Below are 9,052 nucleotides of genomic sequence, written 5' to 3'. Positions count from 1 at the left end.
AGAGGAACTGAAGGAGAGCTCACGATAGGTCAGGGGAGTTTATTATCATTTACAAATTTTAATACCATAGTTGGGGTCAGGGAACCTAACTATGGGGACGTATGCCTGTCCCTGTTGTATGTTAGTTTTCAAGAAAAACAATGTTTTTGACTAATGGGATGCGATACGTCTATTATTGATAAATGACATTATTGTTTTTATTAGACTTGTGTTTTCTGAAGACCTAGGGAGTGTGAATCTCAGGCATGAATTATATATGTATGTATATGCAGAATGTGACTTACTGATGATATTGCTATTGATGATATTAATTGATATGAGGTGACATTGATGTTTATGATAATATTGATATGAGATGATGTTGTTATTGATGATTATGTTAATATGAGTTTATGTTGTTATTGATGATTATGTTAATATGAGATGATGTTGTTGTTGTTGATAATGTCATTGAGATGAGATGATGTTGATGTTGGGAATGATATTGAGATGATGTTGATGTTGAGAATGACATTAAGATGAGACAATGCTGATGTTGATAATGACATTGAGATGAAATATTGATGATGTTGAAAATGCACTATGATGATGTATGTTGTGTATGTACATGGGGGGTGCAGTGACCTTGTTGGGTATCCCTGGTAGGGGGAAAAGAGTGGTTAAAAAGTTTTAAGCATCTCCGGATGGGGATGGCTTAGAATCTTTAATTATCCACAGTCAATTCATTGATGGTGCCTATGTTTCATACGTTGTATGTTGTGTATGTACATGGGGGGTGCAGTGACCTTGTTGGATATCCCTGGTGGGGGGAAAAGAGTGGTTAAAGAGTTTTAAGCATCTTCGGAGGGGGATGGCTTAGAATCTTTAATTATCCATAGTCAGTTCATTGATGGTGCCTATGTTTCATACGTTGTATATTGTGTATGTACATGGGGGTTGCAGTGACCTTGTTGGATATCCCTAGTGGGGGAAATAGAGTGGTTAAAGAGTTTTAAGCATCTCTGGAGGGGGATGGCTTAGAATCTTTAATTATCCACGGTCAGTGCATTGATGGTGACCATGTTTCATACTTCATATGACATGGAAATAGTATAAACTTTGTTATTAAGTACTTGTAGTTTCTCATGAGGAGGAATACTTGTACCTGGGGGCATGTCACTCGGTTTGGAACTCCCTTAAGACTCAGGCTGATCACCATGGGGGAGGGAGGGAGTTGCCTGTGCACGACAGGGTGACCTCTACACTTACTGCCTAGTTTTCCTAAGTGAGAGTGTCGTGTGGACACACTTAGGCTATTTCCTTGGGGATGGTACCACATTGCATTTGAGAGTTGAGGTCCGGTGCATGCATCATACTGAGCATGATTGATTGGAACTATGGACGGATGATGACTATTTGTTGAGTGTGTGTTGGACTAATGAATGTTTGTGTATGCTTATGATATTTGTTAATGTTTTCTTACTAATTGTGTTTATTTTATTTTTGTATTAATTTATTTTATAATAAAATGATGCAATCCTACCCCGCAAGGGCATTGGATAGAAAAACTCCAAGTAGATTGGGCCAGAGATGCAAGAGAAGGCCCTAGGGTTCTTATGAGCCTTAGGGTAGATTTCGGGCCCATGGGCTAAGTACGAGCCCGTTTATCTTTGTAAATATTAGATTAAGGTTTCATTATTTTTGGGCCTTGTATTTAGGGCTCCATAATGTAGGTAGGGTACCCTAGAAATATAGGATTTTTCAGCCCTTGTATTTTAGGGCACCTAGACTAGTTTTTGTATTAGGGGTAGTTTTGTAATTTCACATGCACTAAATGGATATTTGATGTGTGTGGTTGGAAATAAATTTAATTGAATTGGTAGAAGCCCAATCCAATTAAATTTTAGAGGGGGAGGTGAGCATTTGCTTACTACACCCCATTGCCACATCATATAGTCACACTTTGTGCATGTCCTTCATGCTTTTCATGCCTCATGACACCTAAGCACACTTAGTGGAGAATCTTGGAATTGATCTTGGATTAGTGGGCTGAACCATAACTAAAATTCACTAATCATAATTAGTGAAATTTTGGCTCCAAAGTTTGGCTCCACCAATTCAATTTCAAATTCAAGTGAAATTTGAATTTCCCTCCAATTTTGTGTGACACTTAGGCTATAAATAGAGGTCATGTGTGTGCATTTTTTTCAACTTTGATCATTTGAATATTAAAATTCAGATTTCAAAGCTCATTTAGAGCACACAATTTCGTGCTCTTCTCTTCCTCTCCCTTCATTCATCTCCTTCTTCCTCCAAGCTCTTATCCATGGCCTCCTATGGTGGTGAGCTTCTTCTAGACTCATCTTCTCCTTGAAGTGGCGTCTCCTCTCCCTCTTCCTTCTCCATTCCGCTGCCATTCATCTTCCAAGAAGCAAAGGAATCCATTGATAAAGAAGATCCTAGGCCTACAAGCTCCAATGGAGCTTGCATCATGTGGTATCAAGAGCATCTTCATCTAGGTGATGTTCTTTTGCTTCCTCTATCTTTTTGTTCGGTGAATTCTCTTTAATTCCTTGTTTTTCATCTTATTCTCCATGTATATCCTCCATTGTCTTGTGGTTTGGTGCTGTTTAGAGTAGATTCAAAAAAAATAAACCGATTAAATCTTAGATCTACACTTGTTCTTGCATTTCTATGGTTCAAATTTTGTAGATCTACTCTTGAATCTTGTTTTTGTGTTGATTTTAGGTTCTATCATTTTTCATTCATAATATTCTTGTGCTGAACCTTAGATCTAAATTTTCTTCCAAAATATTGATTAGAAAAAAAAACACAAAAATCTAAGTGTAAATCACTTAATCCATGTTGTCTTAGAGTCATGTTTAGTCATAGTAATTGTCACATTATGTTCTAAGTTTGTGTTGAATTTTTATTTTGTTGATTGAATTCTAGATACATTTGTTCATGTATTCTTGTCATTCGTAGCCTATCTTTTGAATTTTGAGTCTAATTCATGCATGTTATTTAGTTCATAACATGTTCTAAATCAATTCCTAGAAGTAGTCTTGTTGTTGAACTCTGTTTTTTTTTTGTTTTCTAAGTTTCCTACATGATGCCTATGATGAAGTTGAGTTGTGGTGCTGAGTTGTGGCTGGATTTGTGAATCAAAATAAGTCTTAAGCTCTCTTTAATTGTGTTATTCAAGATAATTGAGCATAAGCAAACACAAATTGTAACTATCCAAGCCTTAAGCAACATAAACACTACTCTTGATTTCTAGGTTGAAATCGCTGGTGCTGGCAGCTTGAACATAAGAACTTGTATAAATTACTGGGAATTGGTCACTACGTTTTTTGAGCTGAAACTTTTACTGAATTTTCTAAACATCTGGACCAAAATTATAAAAAAGAACCAAGCGATTTGGATTAAAGGAAAAAATAAGAAAAATCTCACAAGTTGGCAGAAAAATCAGTGTCCAGAAAAAAAAAGTGAAAGGAAAGTGTGCTTGTTGTTTTAGCTCAAAATTTGTTCTATATTTGGTGCCTATTTTATACCAATCCTAGTTCTGAAATTTCAATTGAAAATTATTGTGAAAACAAGTGCCAAAACTAGAGGTTTCTTGAGTCTTTTTTTTTTAGAGTTTTTCTACTCTACTCTAGAGCCATTCTAGGTTTCTCTTTGAGTCCTAGCTTGCTCTTTTGTGCTTTTCATTGCTTTAATTGTTGAATAATCCTTGGAAATTTGTCTTGTTAAAACTCTATTGGTTTAGCTTTCATTTCATTTTTTTTTTGGTCTTTGGTTATTGCTTGTCTCTTTGTTTCCTTGGTTGTGAGTTGCCATATAGGGAATTGGAAAGGAGGATTGGTGCCATATCTTGAAGAATTTGAGTCAAGAAGAAAGGGGCCAACCACCTTAAGAGCTATTGGACTAAGAAGCACTCCAAATTGAGTGAAACACTAAAGAGAGAATAGCCACCACAATTGAGGACTTTTTTTTTCTTTGTAATTTTGTAATTGGCAATTTGTTTTACTTTCAAATTTTGTAACAAAAAGGCCTTTCATTGGAAGTAAGTTGGGAGCCTCCGCTAGGTCTCCCTACTTCCATTTGTGTGTAATAATTTAGGCAATTTTCCCTTAGGATAGTGAGTGTTTTGTTGGGAACCTTAAATGAGGTCATCCAAACACTCTTAGGATCCGCCTAGTTTGCATTTCTTGCACTTTAATTTCTTGCTTACTTTCATAGCTTATTTCTTTTACCCTCCATTGTCAAACCACCTAGATAGCTTGCCTTTTACCAATTAGTTTTTACCTTATCTTTCACACCTCTTATAGTGTTTATTTTGGCTAGTTTCAACCATAGTTTATTTTACCTTTTGTTTTCAAACCCCCAACAAGAAAGAACCATAACTTAGGAACCAACATGAGTCTTCATTCTTCATCTAGTGTTAATGGTGAGGTTTCTACTCCTAAGGACCCCTTGTATAAGATATTAGATGAGTTGAGATCCCTTAAGTTGTGGAAAGAAAAACAAGAGAGAAAAGAAAAAGGTAAAAAAAGAGTGAAAGAAATAAGTCAAGATGAAAGAAAGAAAATAAGAGAGGAAGAAAGAAGAAAAATAATGAAAGAAATGAAAAGAGAAAAACATGTCTCCTATAGTAGTCATAACTCTTGCAAGAGCCTAAGTGAAGAACTTCGTGACTATTATGAAGGAAGGCATAGGTCACATCTTAGACCTCACTCCCATAGGAGAGAAAATGAAAGAAAGCCTCAAGAGGTTAACAATAAACTCCCATACTTCCATGGGAAGGACAATGTAGAGGCTAATTTAGATTGGGAAATAAGGGTAGAGCAACAACTTAAAAGGAAGTCTACTTCAAAATCTTATGGCTCTCACTCTTATCCAAAGAAAGACCAAGGTCAAGGAATCTTAGGGGTGAGACCTTCTAAGCCCAAAGATGATAAGGGGAAGACAATAGAAAAGCAACCCCTTAAGGCTAGTAAGCAAGAGAAGACTAGCTCCATGAAGTGCTTTAAATGTCTTGGAAGAGGACACATTACTTCTCAATGCCCCACCAAGAAAACCATGATTATAAGGGGCCAAGACATTTATAGTAGCCAAGATGAGGCTACTACTTCACCTTCCTCTAATAAAAGTGAAGAAGCAAAAAGGGAAGAATCTAGTGAAGAGATCTACCCCCAAGAAGAAGGACAACCTTTAATGGTTAAGGAGGAGTGTAAGGAGGTAAGTGTCTCCTCCAAGAGGTTAGCTAAGAAGGAAAGACATTTTGAAATAAAGACAAATATTAAAGAAATTTCCCCTCTTAAACAACCTCCACATTTTCTCCTTTGTAAAAAGACACTTGTTCGCATTGCCACACCTCTTAGGCTTGAGTTTATTCCTCAAGTAAAGGAGTTGTTGGATGAGGGTTTGGTTCGCAAGAGCTTAAATCCTTGTGCTTTGTTGGTGCCCAAAATAGGTATTATTAGGCACCAAATCCCTAAAATATGTGGTATGATGAATGCTTTGGGTGGTGCAACACTCATTTGTAAAATCACTCGTGCACCCAACATCTTCATGATTTGTGTACATAGGGACTCATTAGGTAGGTTTGTTCTTATTTTTAGTTTCAATACAAACTTAGGTACTCATATGGGACACCTTAGGTTTGTCATACTTTTTGGTAGGAATAATCAACATGAAAATACAGAAAAAGGTATGTTCTATTGCTTTACTTTTCTTAATTTTTTAAATTGTGATCAAGGGGTTCCCATGAACCCTAAGAGAATAAAGGTCATTCCTGAGTGGCCCGCTCCACCAAGTGTAAGAAAAATTTGGGGCTTCCAAGACTTAACAAACTTTTACACAAGGTTTGCCCCATATTTGTCTATTCTTGTAGCACCACTCATTGAGTTGGTGAGGAACCATGTTCCTTCATGGGAAGATGCCCAGGAAATGAGTTTTCAGACCTTACCTTACTTCAACATACTAAACACCACTAATACATATGTTTTTGTTCTTTTTACAGGTGTTGAGGAAAAAAACCCAGAGTTTCAAGAACCTCGAGATTTGAGGTCAAATCCTTTTCAAGGGGGAGGGAATGATGCAATCCTACCCCGCAAGGGCATTGGATAGAAAAACTCCAAGTAGATTGGGCCAGAGATGCAAGAGAAGGCCCTAGGGTTCTTATGAGCCTTAGGGTAGATTTCGGGCCCATGGGCTAAGTACGAGCCCGTTTATCTTTGTAAATATTAGATTAAGGTTTCATTATTTTTGGGCCTTGTATTTAGGGCTCCATAATGTAGGTAGGGTACCCTAGAAATATAGGATTTTTCAGCCCTTGTATTTTAGGGCACCTAGACTAGTTTTTGTATTAGGGGTAGTTTTGTAATTTCACATGCACTAAGTGGATATTTGATGTGTGTGGTTAGAAATAAATTTAATTGAATTGGTAGAAGCCCAATCCAATTAAATTTTAGAGGGGGAGGTGAGCATTTGCTTACTACACCCGATTGCCACATCATATAGTCACACTTTGTGCATGTCCTTCATGCTTTTCATGCCTCATGACACCTAAGCACACTTAGTGGAGAATCTTGGAATTGATCTTGGATTAGTGGGCTGAACCATAACTAAAATTCACTAATCATAATTAGTGAAATTTTGGCTCCAAAGTTTGGCTCCACAAATTCAATTTCAAATTCAAGTGAAATTTGAATTTTCCTCCAATTTTGTGTGACACTTAGGCTATAAATAGAGGTCATGTGTGTGCATTTTTTTCAACTTTGATCATTTGAATATTAAAATTCAGATTTCAAAGCTCATTTAGAGCATAAAATTTCGTGCTCTTCTCTTCCTCTCCCTTCATTCATCTCCTTCTTCCTCCAAGCTCTTATCCATGGCCTCCTATGGTGGTGAGCTTCTTCTAGACTCATCTTCTCCTTGAAGTGGCGTCTCCTCTCCCTCTTCCTTCTCCATTCCGCTGCCATTCATCTTCCAAGAAGCAAAGGAATCCATTGATGAAGAAGATCCTAGGCCTACAAGCTCCAATGGAGCTTACATTACTCACCCCTCGCAATTTTTGTATCGTGTGGTTGGTACCTGTGATGATCGTGAACCTTTGTTTGTGGGAGCAGAATGATAGCAGCAGAGTACAAGAAGTGAGATTCTTTTGTGGAGCCGCCAAGCCGATGTGATAACATTGAGATTATTTTGGGAGAGAGTTGTGTTTTGCTAATCAACTCCTCCATAGTTGTTTCCATAATTCTTTTTTTTGAATTGAGGATGTAAATCACAAATTTAATTATATGTATGAACAAATTTACTTTCCATTATGTGAATGATGTGTACTGAGTTACTATACCTATATATATGTACTCACTTAAGTAATGGTGCATTGTTTGGTAAATCTATATCGAGAAAAAAAATTACTTTCATTTTTCATAAGCAAATTAACGGAGTTTTCATTTAAAAATTGAAATTCTCGCGGTTTAGAGTGGTGATATTGTAGCGATGAGGCGGGTTGTTACACACCCAAACATGTCCTACTAAAACTATGATCCCAGACTCGTTAACCGTTGGATAATCGTGAAATTTTAACACCAGGTTCAGAACTCATTTTCGAACATCCGTACAGTTGGGATTTGTGAAATAATGTCTATGGATGGTGAAATTCGCCTCTCAGCAGACAGTAAAATTGAGGCTCCAATTCCTTCTTCTCTCTAATGCTTGGAAACCCTAACAAAGCAACCGAAGAAAAAGCTTAAGGAATCTTAGGGACCCGTTAGGATTTGTGAAATAATTTTTGTGGATGGTGAAATTGATGCCGTTATCAGTGTCGGACTATACACGTGAGTCTACATAGAGGTAAGGGATGAGTTATTTATAGTTGGGGAGTAGTGAGAACATGCGTAGGAATCCTTAGAGGAACAATTGAGATGAGTTTTGGGGTGTTTCTACAATTTTGATTTTATCTTTACAACTATAATTGTGAATTATATATGTTTGATGAACCAATTGATGTCCCGATGTGAAATTGCTATAAAATTGATATGTTCTTGTGTTGACTGTGAGCCCTAGAAATTAGGACAACTTTTTCTAATTTGCATGAATTGATGAGATTAAGTAAGGAGAAATTTACTCTAAGAGGAAGTGAGATATTGATTTTGTATGTTCCCCTTTTCTTGCTTTTTTTGGGTTTCTTTAGTTTGAAATTAATATTATAATTGAAATTGACCAAAGATTCCTAGTAGATTATGTGGTGTATTCTTAAATAATATATATGAATTCATGTACATTTATTTTTACATTTATATATACATATATGTGTGTGTGTGTGTGTGTGTGCGCGCGCGTGTTTTAAAAATATTTGGGATTAACTCATGTTAATAATATCATATTATGCATGTTAGTTTGGAAAGGTATTTTCAATGGCACCTTTAGTTACTATATAAATATTTACTTATGATAATTTTTTTATATAATTGAGTCTAGTAGATTTGCTTTCTACTTTTTATATATTTGAATTGTTTATTCATATGCCTTGTTTCATGTTAGTTACATGCATATAAATGTATGGTAAAGTGTTCATATAAATATTTGGAGTTAGTGCACTGAAAGCTTACTTGAAATTCATGATCCAGTGTGATGTGTGCTATATATATATATATATTTGATGTAAATAATATTGTGGTGTTGTTATAGTATGATTCCGAAAATTATTCAAGTGTTGGAGTTTGAGAATACTATGGTTAGATTTGATGTACAGGTGTATGTTGTAACTAATGAATATTGTTATGAATATTATGAAGATGTATAAATAAACATGAGGCGTAATGACATCATTTTGGGATTATGAAATTGTGATTGAGATTGAATATAAGTGGCAAATTGAGCATGTGTTAATCTGTGGGATACATGTGAACATGTGATGGTGGATTGTGACATTGTGAGATGTTAAATTGTGGACATGTGATATGATTGTAAATAAGTGTGTGGTTAATACTTGATGTGACAATACTTGTGTTGTGAGTTATGAATTATACAATAACCCAACTGGTGTTTACCTTGAGAAAAA

Source organism: Glycine max, chromosome 14 (genome assembly GCF_000004515.6).
Source record: "Glycine max cultivar Williams 82 chromosome 14, Glycine_max_v4.0, whole genome shotgun sequence".
Classification (NCBI taxonomy): domain Eukaryota; kingdom Viridiplantae; phylum Streptophyta; class Magnoliopsida; order Fabales; family Fabaceae; genus Glycine; species Glycine max.
The sequence above is the reverse complement of the archived record's forward strand: the minus strand, read 5'-3'. Positions refer to the sequence as shown.